The sequence below is a fragment of the Rhinopithecus roxellana genome, chromosome 15 (genome assembly GCF_007565055.1).
Source record: "Rhinopithecus roxellana isolate Shanxi Qingling chromosome 15, ASM756505v1, whole genome shotgun sequence".
NCBI lineage: Eukaryota > Metazoa > Chordata > Mammalia > Primates > Cercopithecidae > Rhinopithecus > Rhinopithecus roxellana.
This window is the reverse complement of record NC_044563.1, coordinates 17992531-18009869: the sequence shown is the minus strand read 5'-3', so window position 1 is coordinate 18009869 and position 17339 is coordinate 17992531. Positions and strand designations below refer to the sequence as shown.

Here is a 17339-nt window from a genome sequence, read left to right as displayed (position 1 = left end):
GTCTGTGGAAATATATAGTTACTCTTCAAACTTTCATTCACAAATTTTAGTATCTATTAATAATTGTTGCCAGAACCAATAATGAATATGAAGGTTTTGCCAAATGGTGAATCTTTTTCCAACTATGTCATTTCATCTACGTTTTTTTATTTTTTATTTATTTTTATTATTTATTTTTTTTTTTTTTGAGGCGGAGTCTCGCTCTGTCGCCCGGACTGGAGTGCAGTGGCCAGATCTCAGCTCACTGCAAGCTCCGCCTCCCGGGTTTACGCCATTCTCCTGCCTCAGCCTCCCGAGTAGCTGGGACTACAGGCGCCCGCCACCTCGCCCGGCTAGTTTTTGTATTTTTAGTAGAGACGGGGTTTCACCGTGTTAGCCAGGATGGTCTCGATCTCCTGACCTCGTGATCCGCCCGTCTTGTCCTCCCAAAGTGCTGGGATTACAGGCTTGAGCCACCGTGCCTGGCCTCATCTACATTTTTAAGTTGATCTTCTACAATAAGGAAAAGCTTTCCCTTCTTATTTATTTATATCATTGTGGACTCATGGATTCTTACTTTATTCAATAGGTTATAATCCTTTACTATCATTATATATTTTTATGCTCATATGATCCCATATTTGGCCATGGGAGCCCTTCAAGCTGACTTCTATGTCCTTTTGACACATCTACATAATTATCTGATCACTTCCTTCTTTTTTGATAGAATAAAATGTTCCAGGATCATCTTGTTCTTTCCCTACCTCACCCTGGAGCCAGCCATTTATCCAAGAAGCCCAGTTGTTTTTAGTAAAGAATAGGCTGGGTGCAGTGGCTCACGCCTGTGATCCCAGCACTTTGGGAGGCCGAGGTGGGAGGATCGCCTGAGGTCAGGAGTTCGAGACCAGCCTGGCCAACATGGCAAAACTCCCCCTCTACTAAAAATACAAAAATTAGCTGAGCGTGGTGGCACTTGCCTGTAATCCCAGCTACTCGGGAGGCTGAGGGAGGAGAATTGATTGAACCTGGGAGGCGGAGGTTGCAGTGAGCCAAAGTTGTGCCACTGCACTCCAGCCTGGGCAACAGAGGAGAGACTCTGTCTCAAACAAAACAAAACAAAACAAAACAAAATCTATGAGCTCACACTGATTCAATTCCAGTTCAACACTACAGGTTACATTCTATCATCTCCCCTTTCCATATCTGAAATGTCCTTTTTCTAAAGTGAGAAAAAGGTTCCTATTATCTATAACATATTTACTTATTTGCTTAATCCTAAAATGTACTAAGCTAGCTAACCCATTCCTCTGTGAAAAAGAAGCCTGCTAATTAGAGTTTAATACTTGTTTAGAGTTGTTTTAACCTGAGGGTATATAGTCCAAATATTGTGTTCTTTAGATTAGTTTCTCCAACCCCCTTCAGTATGGTATATTACTCATTTGAAATACAATTTGCTTCACTTATTTTTTTGTTTTCAATTTTAGAAACTCCCCCAATCCTGTCGAATATATACTTACTTATGTAAATGAAATATTAACATAGTTCCAAAAGTAAGACATGTGCAAAAAAAAATTCTTCGGTAAGTGACCTTCATATCTATCCCACTTTTATCTTTTCACTCCATCTCACCAACATCTTATAGATAATGAATCTCATTGGTCTCTGATTTATTCTTCCTGTGTGCATATTTTTTCTTAGATGAGCAGATATATGTATATACAGTTGACCTTTCAACAGCATGGATTTGAACTGTGTGGGTCTACTTATACATGGATTTTTTTCAATAAATATATTAGAAAATTTGGAAGGATTTGCAACAACTTAAAAAAACTCACAGACCAACTGTGCATCCTACACATATTGGAAAAACTAAGAAAAAGTATGTCATGAATGCATAAAATATGTAGACACTAGTCCATTTTATCATTTACTACATTAAAATATACACAAATCTGTTATAAAAAGTTAACGTTTAGCAAAACTGACACACACACTTACAGACCATATATGGTGCCATTCACAGTGGAGAGAAATGTAAGCAAACATACAGTATTAAATCATAACTGTATAAAATTAACTGTAGCTCATACTGTACTACTATAATAATTTCATTCATAGCCAACTCCTGTTGCTATTGCAGTGAGCACAAGTGTTGCAAGTATCTGCTTAAAACACCATGTGATGCTAATCATCTCTGCATGGGCAGTTCATTTCTCCAGTAAACTGTGTATCACAGTAAAAAGTGATCTCTCATGGTTCTCATGTATTTTTCATCGCGTTCAGTACAAAACCATAAACCTCAAGTAACACCATGGGACCCATAAGAAGTGTCACTAGTGATGCTGGAAGTGTTCCCAAGAAGCAGAGACAATTCATGACGTTACAATACAAAGTTGAATTGCTTGACATACATCATAGATTGAGATCTGCAGCTGTGGTTGGCCTCCATTTCAAGATAAATGAATCTAATGTAAGGACAACTGTAAGCAAAGGAAAGGAAATTCATGAAGCAGTTGCTGCAGCTACATCACCAGGCATAAAAACATTGCACTTTTGGTGAAATATTTTTTAACTTGTCTTGAAAACGTAGCTTTTATATGAGTGCAGGATTTCTATAAGAAAGGCATACGAGGCCGGGCGCGGTGGCTCAAGCCTGTAATCCCAGCACTTTGGGAGGCCGAGACGGGCGGATCACGAAGTCAGGAGATCGAGACCATCCTGGCTAACACGGTGAAACCCCGTCTCTACTAAAAACTACAAAAAACTAGCCGGGTGATGCGGCGGCGCCTGTAGTCCCAGCTACTCAGGAGGCTGAGACAGGAGAATGGCGTGAACCCGGGAGGCGGAGCTTGCAGTGAGCTGAGATCCGGCCACAGCACTCCAGCCTGGGTGACAGAGCGAGACTCCGTCTCAAAAAAAAAAAAAAAAAAAAAAAAAAAAAAAAAAAAAAAGAAAGGCATACGACCCTAATATGATCTGAGAAAAAGTGAAGTCATTACATGACAATTTAAAGCAGAAGGAAGGTGAAGGGTCTAAAGCTGGAGAATTTAATGCCAGTAAAGGATGGTTTGATAATTTTAGAAAAAGTTTTGGCTGAAAAAATATCAGGATATCAGGGGAAGTAGCTTCTGCCAACCAAGAGGAGGCAAACAAGTTTCCAGATGCCATTAAGAAAATTATTGAGGAGGCCAGGTGCAGTGGCTTATGCCTGTAATCCCAGCACTTTGGAAGGCTGAGGTGGGAGGATCGCTTGAGCCCAGGAGTTTGAAACCAGACTGGGCAACATGGAAAAATCCCATCTCTACCAAAAATAAAAATTAGCCGACCACGGTGGCACAAGCCTGTAGTCCCAGCTACTCAAGAGACTGAGGCATGAAACTCAATCGAGCACAGGAATTCGAGGTGGTGTGAGTTATAATCATGCCACTGGACTCCAGCCTGGGCAACACAATGAGACCCTGTCTCTAAAAAAAAAAAAAAAAGAAGAAGAAGCTTTTTAAAATCTTTGAGGAAAAAGGATATCTTCCTGAGCAGTTTTTTAATGCCGATGATGGGGGAAAAAAAGTGGCACAAAGGACACTTATTAGTAAGGAAGAGATGCACACACCAGGATTTAAGGCAGGAAGGGATGGGCTAACTCTACTACTTTGTGCAAACGCAGTCAGGTTTATGATTAGGACTGCCCTTATCTATAAAGTTGCTAACCCCTGAGCTTTGAAGGTAAAAGATAAACACCAGTTGCCAGTTTTGGTTGTATAAGAAGGCGTGGATAATGAGAACCATTTTTTATGGACTGGGTTTCATCAATATCGTTCCTAAAGTCAGGATGTACCTTGCTGGTAATGGACTGCCTTTTAAAGTTCTTTTGAATGGACAACGCCCCTGGCCGCCCAGAACGCATGAGTTCAACACCAAAGGTATCAAAGTGGTCTGTAATACTTGCCCCCAAATACAGTGTTTCTAATTCAGCCCCTAAGACAGGGGGTCATAAGGACCTTTAAGGCTCATTACACATAGTACTCTATTGGAAAGGACTATCAACGCTATGGAAGAGATTCCTGATAGAACATCAAGAAAGTCTGGGAGGATTATACCAGTGAAGATGCCACTGTTGTTATGGAAAAAGCCATTGAGCCCCCAACAATAGATTCCTGCTGGAGAAAACTGCATCCAGATGTTGTGCATGACTTCACAGGATTTACGACAGAGCCAATCAAGGAGATCACGAAAGAGATTGTGGATATGGCAAAGAAGGTGGGGGAAGGGTTCCAAGATGTGGATCCTGGAAAAATTCAAGAGCTAACAGACATCACACCAGAGGAATTAATAGACGACAACTTGATGAAGGTGAGTGCTTCTGAACCAGTGCCAGAAAAGAAGGCATAGAAGAGAAAGAAGATGCAGAAGCAGGGCCAGAAAACAAACTGACATTAGATCATATGGCAGAAGAGTTCCAACTATTCAAGACTGCTTTTGACTTATTTTATGACATGAACTCTTCAGTTATACAGGCACTGAAACTAAATAAAATGGAGGAAAAATTGGTACCATACAGAAACATTTTTAGGGACATGAAAAGGCAAAAAAATCAGAAATCACCATGTGTTTTCATAAAGTCACACCGAGTGTGCCTTCCTCCCCTTCTACCACCTCCACCTCTTCTCCCCTGCCACCCTTAAGACAGCAAGACCAACTCCTCCTCCTCCTCCTTCTCTTCCTCAGCCACTTAGCATCAAGAAGACAAGGATGGAGGTCTTTATCCTGATCCACTTTCATTTAATGAATAGTAAATACATTTTCTCTTCCTTTTGATTTTCTTAATAACATTTTCTTTTCTCTAGCTGACTTTGTTATAAGAATGCCGTATATAGTACATATACAACGTATGTGTTAATCAACTGTTTTAATGCTATTGGTAAGGTCAATAGTAGACTATCAGTAGTTAAGTTTTTGGTGAGTCCAAAATTATACGTGGATTTTCTACTACCTGAAGGGGAGAAATCGGCAACCGTAATCCTCATGTTGTTCAAGGGCCCACTGTGTTTTTATTTCCTCTTCTTCCTTACACAAAAAGTAGCATAAAATAGATATTCTTTTGTCCAATTCACAGGGCTCTGAATGTTTCTTTGTAAGCTATCATGAATAAGAAGTTCAGGAAATCGCTATGGATTCTCTAACCACAAGAGAACCAGAGACATCAAAATTAAAATATTTTGGACTTGGCTGTGACATGAAGGTTAAAAAAATTTAAACTAAAATTTATTTGTGAGTTACATATTTTTAACCTTACAAGGTATAATTTATTAAGATGAAATGGTCTGACAGTGCATCCATTTTCTTTAGTTGAATATGTTTGTATTAATTGTAAAGTGAAGTTTATCAGTTAACTCTCTCCAGAAGATATAATCATCTATGTGGCATACACTATTGGCTTTGTCTACAATACTGTCACTAAGTGATTATAATTAAGCCCTCCCATTTGCATCAAATGTGAAGACTGTGTTCACAACAGTAGGAAAATTTGGTTTCACTGGAAATTAAAAAATTCTAATGTAAAAAAAAATGAAGCGGGCTGAGTACAAATCTCCCTATAGTTTTGACAATAAAATAAATTCCATAGGTTTCCTATTTTATTAGCTTAATATTTGTGATATTAATACTGAGTGTCAACTTGATTGAAGGATACAAAGTATTGATCCTGGGTGTGTCAGTGAGGGTGTTGCTAAAGGAGATGAACATTTGAGTCAGTGGGCTGGGAAAGGTAGATCTACCCTTTTTTTTTTTTTTTTTTTTGAGACGGAGTCTCACTCTTTCGCCCAGGCTGGAGTGCAGTGGCCAGATCTCAGCTCACTGCAAGCTCCGCCTCCCGGGTTCCCGCCATTCTCCTGCCTCAGCCTCCCAAGTAGCTGGGACTACAGGCGCCCGCCACCTTGCCCAGTTAGTTTTTTGTATTTTTAGTAAAGACGGGGTTTCACCGTGTTAGCCAGGATGGTCTTGATCTCCTGACCTCGTGATCCGCCCGTCTCGGCCTCCCAAAGTGCTGGGATTACAGGCTTGAGCCACCGCGCCCGGCTGGTAGACCTACCCTTAATCTGGGTGAGCACAATCTAAAAAGCTGCCAGTCCAGCCAGTTAGAATAAAATGCAGGCAGAAAAATGTGAAAAGAGAGACTGGCCTAGCCTTCCAGCCTACATCTTTTTCCCATGCTGGATGTTTCGTGCCCTCGCCTTCCAGTCTACATCTTTCTCCCAAGCTGGATGTTTCCTGCCCTCGCCTTCTGGCCTACATCTTTCTCCCACGCTGGATGTTTTCTGCCCTGGAACATTGGACTCCAAGTTCTTCAGTTTTGGAACTTCTACTGGCTGTCCTTGCTCCTCAGCTTGCAGATGGCCTATTGTGGGACCTTGTGATTGTGTGAGTTAATACTTAGTAAACTCCCCTTTATATATATAAATCTATTCCATTAGTTCTGTCCCTCTAGAGATCCCTGACTAATACAACATTTAACATTAGGGCAATTTTTTTTTTTAAGAGATGGGGTCTTTGTTGCTCAGGCTGGAGTGCAGTGGCACGATCATAGATCACTGTAGCTTCAAACTCCTGGGCTGAAGCAATCCCCCTGCCTCAGCCTCCCAAGTAGCTGGGACTACAGACGTGTGCTACCATGCCTGGCTAATTTTGTTTATTTTATTTTTTGTAAAGACAGAGTCTCGTTATGTTGCCCAGGCCGGTCTCAAACTCCTGAGCTAAAGCAATCCTCCCACCTCGGCATCTCAAAGCATTGGGCTTACAGGGGTGAGCCACCATGCCCAGCTCTATGGCAGTTTTCTCCAGTAATATATTAAGAAAACACAGCAAGAGCTGTATTAAAAATTAATAATTTTATAATCAGACATTTGTAAACATGTTAAGCTAATGGGAGTTCTTGATACAATTTCATGTTCTCTTCCAGTAACAATGGCTGTTTGTACAGAAAAAGTCATACAGAATTCTATTAAGTGGCATCTATTTTCCCCTGAAAAACTAGATACAGATTCTAAGAATTTATGTATGATGTCAATTCCACATAAACATCTTAATTTTGGATATTAACTAGCAAAAAGCAAGAATTGATTTAAATTATTCTGGTGAAGTGGCCAGCAGGGACTACCAAGAAAGAATTAAATATAAATGTAACCACACACCTTTATAATAGAATGATTTATATTCCTTTGGGTACATACTCAGTAATGGGATTGCTGGGTCGAATGGTATTTCTGACTTTAGATCTTTGAGGATTCCTCACACTGTCCTATCAATGATAGACTGGATGAGGAAAATGTGCTACATATACACTATGGAATAGTCTGCAGCCATAGAAAAGAATGAGATCATGTTCTTTGCAGGGACATGGATGTAGCTGGAGGCCATTATCCTCAGCAAACTAATGCAGGAACAGAAAGCCAGATTCTGCATGTTCTCACTTATAAGTGGGAGCTAAATGATGAGAACACACAGATGCACAGAGGGGAACAACACACACTGGGGCCTATTGGAGGGTGGAGGATGGGAAGAGGGAGAAGATAAGGGAAAACAACTAATGGGTACTAGGCTTCATACCTGAGTGATGAAATAATCTGTACCACAAACCCCCTCAACGCAAGTTTACCTACATAACAAACCTGCACAAGTGCCCCTGAACTTAAAAGTTAAAAATAAATAAGTAAATAAATAAATAACTGTAACTATACTGGATCTCTATATAAATAGCTATTCACATTCCACATATAGAAGTAATAAAGATATGGGCAAGAGGACCAAATTAAAATATTCCAGTTCATTCTTAATGTGCAAAGAGGCAAAACTTCAAAACTCCAACAGCACTCTATGTCCTCCAGGTGCTCCTTGCTCTCACTCAAACTGAAAACGGCCAATGAACCTTGACCTGCACCATTTAATTGGATTATGGCAGTTGAGAGTCTTCCTAGGCCATTCTCCTATCTCCTTTTTTCTTTCTAAAACCAGGCCAGCTCATTAGAGTGGACTATCTTGTGTTAGAATTGGAATTAGACTTCTCTTCTGATAGTTTTTGTTTTGTTTTGAGGCAGGGTCTTGTTCTGTTACCCAGGCTGGAGTACAGTAGTGCGATCATAGCTCACTGCAGCTTCAAATTCCTGGGCTCAAGCAATCCTCCTGCCTCAGCCTCCTGAGTAGCTGGGAGTATAGGTGTGCACCAACATGCCCGGCTAGTTTTCTTTCTTCCTTTTTTTTTTTTTTTTTTTAAGTAGAGACGAGGTCTCACTATATTGCCCAGGTTGGTCTTGAACTCCTGGGCTCAGGAGATCCTCCTGTTTTGGCCTCCCAAAGTGCTAGTGTTACAGGTGTGAGCCACTGTGCCCAGATTTTTTTTTTTTTTTTTTCAAGGAATCCTAAAGATATCTGCCAAGAAGTAAAACAGGAGAACAGATCACATCCAACTATGTAGCACAAACTGGCCACACCAAGGTGATACAAACACAGAACATGAATCAGCCTAAACAGAATATATAAGACCAAAGATCCAAAATATCTTGGGAAGAATTATGATTCTTTTTTAAGATGTTCTTTCTTTCTTTTCTTTCTTTTTCTTTTCTTTTCTTTTCTTTTCTTTGTTTTGTTTTGTTTTGTTTTTGAGATGGAGTCTCGCTCTGTCGCCCAGGCTGGAGTGCAGTGGCATGATCTTCTATCTTGGCTCACTGCAACCTCCACCTCCCAGGTTCAAGAGATTCTGCTGCCTCAGCTTCTTGAGTAGCTGGGACTACAGGTGGCCACCACCACACCTGGCTAATTTTTTGTATTTTTAGTAGAGACAGGGTTTCACCACGTTGGCTAGACTGTTCTCGAACTCCTGACCTCAGGTGATCTGCCCACCTCAGCCTCCCAAAGTGCTAGGATTATAGGAGTAAGTCACTATACCTAGCCAAAATTATGATTTAAAGTAAATTTGTGTTGCTTCTACAAGCAGAAGGAAAAAATATATTCTGAGTTGGAGAGGGGCAAGCTGGGAGAAGACTTTTGGGGCATATTTTCCACGAACAGGTTGGCTAACTGGAGTTTTCTTGAGCAAGAAGTCACCAAGCTCTAAAGATACATTCCTGTGGCTGGGTGCAGTGGCTCACACCTGTAATCCCAGCATTTTGGGAGCCCGAAGCAGATTAATTGCTTGTGCATAGGAGTTTGAGATCAGTTTGGGCAAGATAGTGAAACCCCGTCTCTACCAAATGAAAATTAGCCAGGCATAGTGGCAGGTGCCTGTAGTCCCAAGGTACTTGGGAGGCTGAGATGGAAAGATGGCTTGAGCCCGGGAGGGAGAGGTTACAGTGAGCCAAGATTACGTCACTGCACTCCAGCCTGGGTGACAGAGTCAGGCCTTGTCCCCCAACCCCCAAAATAAAGAAGAAAAAAAAAGATACAAACTCCTGTGGCATGATTTTGTCTCCTGAACTAACAATCCCTGGATTTGTTCTTTGTTTCCTTGTGAAATTCACAGGAAGCCTAAAGCCCTTAAATGCTTTCTTCCCATGCCTATCAGCTATAAAATTTGGCAATGCTAACTTGGTAAGAGAAATCAGTGAGGCAAGTCAGCTAGTCCATGTTGCAGAACCCCAAGGCAGTTTAGACAACATATGTGCACAGAAGTTGCCTTACAAACCAGCTTCTTTCTTATATAGTGATACAAAAAAGTTTCTTTACAAAAGTTGAATGCAGTATTTCTAAGAACTACAGTTCTTAGAACCACAGTATTTCTAATTCTCTACTAGGCTGTTGCTATCTATTATTCTATTGTTCAAAATTACAACATGCTGACTATAGGAAAAAGTAAGTGAACAATATGATCCTGAATCCAAGGATAAATTTAACATATGATGTATTCAGAATGAGCTTCTCTCCATGGATATGCATCATGAATTGATCGGTTCATTGACTGTAACTCCTCTGTTGGCTACAGAGAAATAAGTGTAAATGCTATAGAAAATAGAAATGTGCCACACTGCAAGTGAGCACTCACAGTCTTCTTCATCTTCTTATTGTCAGCAGTGGCTTGATTAGAATTAGACCTTTGGCTTCTTTAAAAAAAAAAAAAAAAAATTTAGGAAGAAATCCAATAGGGACTATCCATCTTAAGTTACTGTCTAAAGATAGGTGAACCCATGTGTGAGAACTGAGCTGCCATTGTAGTGGATAGGATTTATAATTTCTGCAATAGCAAAAAAGCCCCAAATCAGCTTATCAGTTCACTCTAAGGACTTAAACACTGGTGTTTCATAACAAGATATCTTTTTCTGCCTAAGTAATCCTCAGGAGCAGAGTTAGTTTCTTTCCTTGATCACTTCACCAAGTGCTTTTCTGTTACCCAAATCCATAAAGGATCTTCTTAAAATAGCCATGAAATAGAGCACTGGTCCTACCCTGGGGGCTACTGCTAAGGGAGAAAGATGGTTCTTTCCAGGAAGACTATGCAAAGGACCTGGTTCTCAGGTGCTGCTTCTCTGAAGTAAACTCTTCCCCCATTGGATCTTTGCATATAATTCAGGTAAAACCTGCCAGGGTTTTAAAATGTTTCAAACTCCCCTTTGAAGCCCTCAAACTTCAAAACTCATTCCTGAAGGCCTGGCATGCTATGGTAAACTCACAGGTGCCGTACCTAACACATCAGCTCCTTACCTGCTGATGTAAGATGATTAATTCACATCTGCTTCCCCCTTGCAGCTTTAAATATGAAGGAACATCTTTTTTTATAAGGCTGGTTACTCCAGGCCAGTAGGAACAGGGAAATACCGGATGGAAAATCAATGCGCTGAGCCCTGGGAAAAGGTTACTGCACACATATGTACTCTTTATAGCATGTTAGAAATTTAAATTATAAAAATGTGATTCATACGTTATATTTAAGGAGGATCCTGAGGAAGGTACTGAGAATAAAAGAAGAAACAAACAAAAAAGGAAACAAAATTGTGTGTACACGATAATTTTAGCTACTTCATTTATTTATGTTTTGTTTTTTTGAGACAGGGTCTTCCTCTGTCATCCAGGCTGGAGTGCAGTGCCACGATCTCAACTCATTGTAACCTCTGCCTCCTGAGTTCAAGCGATTCTCATGCCTTAGCCTCCTGAGTAGGTGGGACTACAGGCGTATGCCACTATGGCCAGCTAATTTTTGTATTTTTAGTAGAGATGGGGTTTCGCCAGGTTGGCCAGGCTGGTCTCAAACTCCTGGCCTCAAGTGATCCACCCACCTCTGCCTCCCAAAAAGCTGGGATTACAGGCATGAGCCACCGTGCCCAGCCAATTTTAGCTACTTTAAAGTAGGTCTGCATAAGGAAAGTGATTAAAAATTAAGATGACATGAATTGTATTTATTCACTGGATTAGGGTTTGGGCTTATTATTGATTTCTTCCTGTCTTCCAAATATTCTGTAACATTATGTCAATTAAAAAAAAATAATGACTGGCCGGGCGCGGTGGCTGACGCCTGTAATCCCAGCACTTTGGGAGGCTGAGGCGGGCGGATCACGAGGTCAGGAGATCGAGACCATCCTGGTGAACATGGTGAAACCCTGTCTCTACTGAAAATACAAAAAAAATTAGCCGGGCGTGGTGGCGGGCGCCTGTAGTCCCAGCTTCTAGGGAGGCTGAGGCAGGAGAATGGCGTTAACCCAGGAGGCAGCGGAGCTTGCAGTGAGCGGAGATCGCGCCACTGCACTCCAGCCTGGGAGACAGAGTGAGACCCCATCTCAAAAAAAAAAAAAAAAAATGATTATCATAAATCTCTAATTTGTCTTGTTCCTACACGATCCTTCAGTCTTTTCAACAAGGCCTCTAAGCAGAGCTCTTTATAACAGAGCTTCCAGGAGCTTGCCTAATTTCACTTGAAATCCAGAATAATTGTGTTTTCATGGTTTCTCTGGCGAAATACCCCTTAGCCTTATCCCCCAGGAAAAGTTTCTGGACAGACCATTTCTCTTTAGAATGCTACAGTATTTCTGTTACATCTCACCTTCTGCTACATATTATATCTCACATTCTTTATGTGGTTTCTAAACCTGTCATCTGTTATTTCTTTCTTTTTAGCTCTATGCTCCAACCTCTGTATCTCTTTTGTCAACTGGTTTACCCTGTCTGTACTATTTTCTTCTGCTACTGAAGCTGAGTTTAGTTGCAGGTGAGGCCTCCCTCAGTCATCTGCAAATCCTGCCATTCCTTCCCCTCCTCTCTATCTCCAGACCTCAAAATAGCTTTTGTCTGTTTTACTGCCAGATCACATACCATAGTTTCATCTAATTTCTTGTCTGTTTTCTATAACTTTTGCAACTCAATACTAATTTCTTACAAGATTTTGCCCATCCACTGTATATCTACACTTGGCATTGCACTAGACAACATTTTAAGGTAAATTTTATTCTATTTTCTGCCTGCAGCTATAGCCTTTAGGTTCTTTTTTGTTGTCTTTTTGTTCTCACTGGGATCCCTTTAGCATCACCTGTAGATTTCACTGCAAACTCAACACTATTTTTATGGGCCCCCTTAGATATGACAAACCCCTTCCTCAATACCACCTCATCCAAGAACTGGAAGTATTAAATATGTCAATTCTGCTGGTTCAAAGTCCAGCAAGTATAATAATTCTCAAACCATCATCCTTTGTTCTTATTCAAGATTATATGAATTCAGTTGAAAAAATACTTCATACAAAGGTGTTAGTAATAGGCCAAGTCTTCTTGGACTTGATTATAATTCAAAGTAATAAAATCGAAGGGGGTTTAGGATGCAGGGTTTGTTCTTTTAGAACCATCCACGTGAAACTTACAGATAATGATTCGATTCTCTTCTCCATGGTTATAATCTTAACATGTCCTGTATAACTTTACTACCGTTATTTCCAGAGTCGCCTTCTGTTCATTCTTTTATTTGTTTTATCTCCAAAGTTGGTCTCACTTTTTAGAAAATTCTTTCAGTAGTCAGGTATATTTACCCTCTAAAGCTACTGGTAAATCCATGTATATTTTTCAAGCACTCATATTCCAACTTTAGTTAAAAGTTATTTTGTATTGTTTTACCTTTCCAAGTTCAAGCCCATTGTAGTAACTAGGAACTCCTAAAATAAGAGCACCACAGGCACATATGATTAAAGTTATTATCTTAATGATTCCGTATTATGCCATAGGAAAAAAATCAGTTTCTTCCTGATACCTTTTTTTTTTTTTTTTTTTTGAGACAGAGTCTGGCTCTGTCGCCCAGGCTGGAGTGCAGTGGCGCGATCTCGGCTCACTGCAAGCTCCGCCTCCCGGGTTTATGCCATTCTCCTGCCTCAGCCTCCCGAGTAGCTGGGACTACAGGCGCCCGCCATCTCGCCCGGCTAATTTTTTGTATTTTTTAGTAGAGACGGGGTTTCACCGGGTTAGCCAGGATGGTCTCGACCTCCTGACCTCGTGATCCGCCCGTCTCGGCCTCCCAAAGTGCTGGGATTACAGGCTTGAGCCACCGCGCCCGGCCTCCTGATACCTTTTTAAAACTCCCTTCAAATGTTCTTATTAACTGATTAGGTTTCAGTATCATTTTATTTCTTTTCCTATTTCCAACAGAGAATTTCATTTCTAAAGATACATAAGGAAAGACCTCTAGGTAGCAGGCAGAATCTTGCACCAAACTCTTACAAACAAACGAGAATCTAATGTATTACTAGAGTAAAGACCACAGAGAAAGAGGTGCCACAAAATTTTTGAAGATCCTTGGATAGTTGTTTCAGAAAATCTTAAAAGAAGAGCATAAATTTAACAAGGGGCTCATCAGTTCCCTGAATATCTGTTTGTCAGATGAGGTCTTAAATTCATTTACATAAAACTTTCTCTGTGATACAAACCTTCTTAGTATTGGTTTATTTTAGAACATGAGCACTCTCTCTCTAATTCTCTACTTGGTGCTATTTAACCAATTACCAACCTTCTTTATTTTTGAGACGGAGTCTTGCTCTGTTGCCCAGGCTGGAGTGCAGTGGCCGGATTTCAGCTCACTGCAAGCTCCGCCTCCCGGGTTTACGCCATTCTCCTGCCTCAGCCTCCCAAGTAGCTGAGACTACAGGCACCTGCCACCACGCCCGGCTAGTTTTTTGTATTTTTTTAGTAGAGACGGGGTTTCACCGTGTTAGCCAGGATGGTCTTGATCTCCAGATCTCGTGATCCGCCCATCTCAGCCTCCCAAAGTGCTGGGATTACAGGCTTGAGCCACTGTGCCCGGCCTAAACAATTACCAACCTTCTAAGGATCAAAGGACATTTCTCAATATTCTTTTATGATTGATTGAAAATTACAAAGTAGCTACAGACAATAGACTTTAACGAAAATCTGTACTGAAAACTCACTTTTCCTGCCAAACCTTTCAAGAGTTACTTTATGTAAGGAATGTTTAAAAAAGACAGAGAGGGCCGGGCGCGGTGGCTCAAGCCTGTAATCCCAGCACTTTGGGAGGCCGAGACGGGCGGATCACGAGGTCAGGAGATCGAGACCATCCTGGCTAACCCGGTGAAACCCCGTCTCTACTAAAAAATACAAAAAAACTAGCCGGGCGAGGTGGCGGGCGCCTGTAGTCCCAGCTACTGGGGAGGCTGAGGCAGGAGAATGGCGTTAACCCGGGAGACGGAGCTTGCAGTGAGCCAAGATCCGGCCACTGCACTCCAGCCTGGGCGACAGAGCAAGACTCCGTCTCAAAAAAAAAAAAAAAAAAAAAAAAAAGACAGAGAGAGAGAGAGGATTGGGTGCAGAGGCTCACACCTGTAATCCCAGCACTTTGGGAGGCTAAGGCAAGAGGATTGTTTGAGCCCAGGAGTTTGAGACCAGCCTGGGTAACATGGCGAGGTCCCGTTTCTATGAAAAAATCTTTAAACATTTGCCAGACGTGGTGGCACACACCTGTGGTCTCAGCTACTTGGGAGACTAAGGCAGGAGGATCCCTTGAGCCCAAGAGGTCAAGGCCAGTGAGCTGTGTTCACGCCACTGCATTCCAGCACTCCAGCCTGGGTAACAAAGTGAGACCCTGTCTCACAAAGAAAAAAAAAAAAAGGAACACAATAACTTAAACATAAACTGGTACCTTAAAAAGTAAGATATTGGTGGAATTACCATATAATTCAGTAATTCCATTTCTGGGTATACAGTCAAAAGAAATGAAAGCAGGGACTTAGACAAATACATGTATACCCACATTCACAGCAATTTTACTCACAATAGTCAAAAAGTGGAAGCCACCCTAGTGTCTAATGACAGATAAGCAACATGTGATACATACACACAACGGACTATTATTTAGTCTTAAGAAGGAAGGAAATCTGATACACGGTACAACATGAATGAACTTTGAGGACATTACTCTAAATGAAATAAACCAATCAAAAAAGACAAATATTGTTTGAGTTCACTTACATGAGGTACCTAGAGTAGTCAAATTCCTAGATACAGAAAGTAGCATGGTGGTTGTCAGGAGCTGGGGGGTCAGAGGGAATGGGAAGTTGGGAAGTCGGTATTTAGTGAGTACAGAATTTTAGTTTAGGAAGACAGAAAAGCTATGGAGATGGATGACGGTGATGGTTACAGAACAATGTGAATGTATTTAATGCCACAGAACTGTACACTTGAAAATAGTTAAAATAGTCAATTTTAACCAGGTCCCCTATGGGCCTTGATAATCTCTGCTCTTCCAGTCCCCAGGATCCTCACCATGTAGAGCCTGAGGAGCCACTGAAGTAGGTCACACAGTCCAGGAGGCCCAGCTTCTGCAGGGCCAACAGGAAGCAAAATATCTTAAATATTTTCTAACATTTAAGATATTTTGTAGGCTAAACGCTATGTTTTATCCTATTTTTTAAAATGTATGATATAGGTGTCAAATATTCACTATGTATATTCATAGAATTGCCTGATGGAACGAAAAACTGGAAGTTATAACCAAAAACTTTTTGAGTAGTTCGGAAGAAAAAATGACTGCGGCTTTGCTACTGAAAATGTGAACCAAGGACAGCAGCACTGGCATCACTTAGAAGCCTGTTAAAAATCAGAATCTGAGGCCCCAACCCATATATACAAAATCTGATTCTGCATTTTAACAAGATCCCTAGGTGATTCACACAAACATGAAAGTTCAAGAAGCACTAGTCTGGGATAAATCTTCCTAGCTGTATGACTTTGTATTGCAATTATTTTTCTCTGTAAACTAGTGATTACAGGAATGCTTATTACATAAGGTTGCCAAAGGCTAAATGTGTTAATAATGCATTCTGTAAAATGCTTGGTACATTCAGGGACTGTTTTATTATTATTACTCTGCCATGCAGAAAATCTGAGAAAGTTGATTTTAGGAACTTTTCTAAAAATATTAGTCTTAGAAAATCAATATTTTCCAGAGGATATAGATGGTGTCTGGCTTTAAGAGATAAATGTAGTGGCTGGGTGCAGTGGCTCATGTCTGTAATCCCAGCACTTTGGGAGGCCAAGCCAGGCGGATCACCTGAGGTCAGGAGTTTGAGACCAGCCTGGCCAACATGGTGAAACCCTGCTAAAAATCCAAAAATTAGCTGGATGTGGTGGCGCATGCCTCTAGTCCCAGCTACTTGGGAGGCTGAGGCAGGAAAATCTCTTGAATCCAGGAGGCGGAGGTTGCAGTGAGCCAAGATCGCACCACTATACTCCAGCCTGGGTGACAGGGCAAGACTCCGTCCCCCCCCGCCCAAAAAAAAGGATATATGAAAGAAAATAGTATGAAGAAATGGAAATGACTTTCTTCAGAAGATACAATGTAGAATAGAGTGGAGACGTCAAATTTATTTACAGTGGGGCTTTTTTTGTTGTTGTTAAATTATAGGAGGACCAGACTAATATTATTTACAAAACATAAATGGAATGAAAGTGGCTTTTAATAAGATGATGTCATGTTTTTAAGATATTTTAGGGGCTAAGTGGTATGCTTTCCACATGTCTGAAATCCCTTCATGGGATATTACCTTTCAGCTGAAATGTCATAAATATATATGACTTATGTGATAAAAAACCATATATGTGGCTGAGAAACCAAGGTAGAAGAGAGTGAAATATTGACAAGGTAGGGAGACAAAAAGGACAATACACAGGCACCCATAAGCTGCCAGCATCTGGGCCACAACTCTCAGAAGATGTCATTGGGTTTCTAACCTAATTCTCTGGCAGGAGATCTCTCCTTGTCCCAGAAAAGACTTTTAGAGACAGAGCGGATTAAAAATAATAATAATATTGTTAAGAAGTGAGGTTGCTGGGCTTGCACTTTACTAGCCGGAATCCCTTTATCTTTCTTGAGAGCCCCCCAGATCTCTTTTATTC

At 40.9% G+C, this 17339-nt stretch overlaps 1 protein-coding gene across 4 annotated transcripts in view; it reads right to left on the bottom strand.

Annotated features, from left to right (window-relative positions):
* C15H11orf49 (chromosome 15 C11orf49 homolog) overlaps positions 1-17339 on the bottom strand; it is a 228049-nt gene that overhangs the window by 134969 nt on the left and 75741 nt on the right. The window lies entirely within an intron of this gene.